Raw genomic sequence first — 3,235 nt, 5'->3', positions numbered from 1 at the left:
ATATAATGCCTTGGAATGACTGATAAATCTTATTTATAGGTTTATTATAACTACTATTAGTATAAATATAAGTTACACTTAAATTAACATATGTGCATCCTAACTTATAAAGTTTTCTAACGAGAATTGGGAAAATACGTTAGTTGAACTCTGACCCGGGAACTTCTTTTTCTCCGGTTATCTGACACCGAAGGGCCTTGCTAAAGTAGTCAGGAATTAGGGAGTAAAGGGTATGAAAGGTACAAAGAATTTCAGAGAGAATCTGAAGGAATGTCAGGTGAAAAGAATGTTGAATTTTTAAGGTTTATGTAGGCAAAATCTAAGGGCACGCCACATGCAAGCCATGTGGACGTCATGCACATGGTCGAAAGAAGGTGACTTGGTATCTTCTAAGTGGTGACACATGGAGAGTTTCTGTTGGGGATGCGTTAGGATGTCAGTGTGTTTTGCACCCTATGCCAGCGCACACGAGAAATTTAATTTCGTAGAAAATTCATATCTTCTTCATACGTGCTTTGTTTTTTACGTTCTTTACATCCACACATAGCTATTGACGAGTATTGCAACTTTCTTTTAGACTCCATCAGCTAATTCTCGTTTTATTTTTTAAGCTATATTCTTAAGAGGCTTAGACTCCTAAAGTCCGTGTAAAAATCGTAACTTTCTTATACGATATCCATTCTCGACTGTCTTTATATCAATAGATAGGTACTGACGATATTTTCAACTCTCATTTATATTGTTTTTCCTAATAATCAACCAATTTCAATTTCAGTTCTGAGCCACGTACTTTTATGCTGAAACTTCAAAAAAGTATAACTTCCTCTGACAAATTCAGATTTTGGCGTTCTATTTATGCATAAGTTCACTTTTTTTGATTACTACGACTTTTATTTAGATTATTTTTCCAAAGTAATTTTTTTATTTTTAATTTATATTTTAGCCCTATTTATTACATTTTGACGTAAGATTTCACATAGGTAACATATACACGTAATATCTATAAAAGACACATAAACACATACATACATTTGAATAATTTACTTTTATTTATTGAAGATTTCAATCGTTGAACGTCATATATATATATATATATATATATATATATATATATATATATATATATATATATATATACAGATTCATAACTATGCCTAGACATAAACACGAGTGTTACAAAAGTCAACAATCAAGAGTCGTTTAGTAGGTCACCACGTCATGACCACCTATTGGTCACATTGTGGTAGAATGAAGACAAAACATTCGTGAAACAGGCCATCATCAAGTTGTGAAGGCCAACTAGTCACATCGCGAAGAACACTCTGAACGACTTAATACCTTAATCTCTTAATCCTTCAAGCCAAGCAACCAAAATTTCCAGAAGGTTTTCTCCATATCAAAATACCATAAAAATCATAGCTTTTTAGTCATGCATGTCTAATTCATGTCTTAAAGACCACCTAGGTCAAAATGAAAGGAAAATGAGATCAAATCCCATGCATGGAACTCAAAACTCAAAAATATTCCAGATTTGGGACAAACAATGCAAAAGAGTCACAAGAACTCACAAAGTTGCCAAAATTTTGAGTTTCCAACACTCAAACTTCCAAAAAAGGCGAGAAAGTTGAACCAAACCCTAGATCTAACAGGCTCGAACTAAAAAGGCAGGAACTTGAGGACCTACAAGATTCCTAATACAACTCAAGATGATGAAGGAGTGGCTTGCTAGCTGAGACAATGCACCAAAATACATTCACTTCTTTTTCAAGGATTCAAATCACCAAAAGGGGCTCAAGGACCAAATATGGGGTTTCCACGCAAAGTTGTCATGTCCTAACCATCATATGTGCTACACCGTGACAACCGATGAGATGTGTGTTCCTCACCAGGCACCGTCACATTGTGACTAAGGCTTTGATCCTCAAAATTTAAATAAGTACTCATACGTGATGCTTACCTAGGAGTGGGTGTTACATTAATTTATTTTAACTAGTCATGTTTGTTATATATATAGTTGGGTATTTTTATTACATGCATTGATTCATCTAATTTTTATGTTTATAAAATGGTGTGATGGAAAAAAGTAGAAATTATCACAACTGAACAGATACTGAAGATGCCAAGCTTATGGAATCACTGGTAAACATGATGAACATGCGAGGATTTAAACCTGATAATGGTTTTAAATATGGATATTTACAACATTTAGAAAACACATTGAAGGAAAAAATCCCTAGCTCGAGAATATTGGGTAAACCCTACATTGATTCAAGGATCAAAACCATGAAAAAAATTGGCAAGTCGTTTAACATATGGTGAATGGTATGAATCGTTATGAGAGCTCCACTCATTGTTTAACAGATGAACCAATGGTTTGGGATTCTTACATATAGGTACAATATTAAAAATTTAATATGTTTTTTTATTTCTTAACTGATTATATTGTACTTTTATGTGCTGACCTTTTATGATACACAATAGGTTGATTAAGAGTTGGGAAAATGGATAAATAAGATATTTTCTCATTACAAGGAATTATGTACTATTTTTGTAAAAGATAGAGCTCAAAGGAATAAAGCCTAGGATTTTTTAACATCCATAAAAATGATGATAAATTTAAACTTTTTATATGCAACCCAAAACTATAAAGTATTTACAAAATAGTTTCCAAAACATTTATGACGTCATAGTTTCCTAAAATCATATATTATAAATAGAGGATGTGTATGGTCACGCCTTCGCCTCCCCGCTGTCATCTGAAGTACCTAAAACATAAACCAAAACTATAAGCCAACGCTTAGTGAGTTCCACAGAAGTACCAACACATAGCATAAGCATAATAACAAAAAACATGCATACAAAGCCCTTAGCCTGACTGGAATGCCACAACAGCCTATATATATATATATATATATATATATATATATATATATATATATATATATATATATATATATATATATATATAGGGAAGAGTTATATGGAAAATGAATGATTAGGGCAACACATATTTGAACCAATGAAAACATGACAACACATCACTTTCACAATAACTTCCACAATACATTACTTGTGAAGAAAGAAATGGACACGTGTCATTTGATTATTGGTTCCGGTAGATGTTGCCCTAGTTATTCGTTTTCCATAGAAGTCATTCCTATATATATATATATATATATATATATATATATATATATATATATATATATATATATATATATATATATATATATAT

This window comes from Lactuca sativa, chromosome 4 (assembly GCF_002870075.4).
Source record: "Lactuca sativa cultivar Salinas chromosome 4, Lsat_Salinas_v11, whole genome shotgun sequence".
Lineage (NCBI taxonomy): Eukaryota > Viridiplantae > Streptophyta > Magnoliopsida > Asterales > Asteraceae > Lactuca > Lactuca sativa.
The sequence above is the reverse complement of the archived record's forward strand: the minus strand, read 5'-3'. Positions refer to the sequence as shown.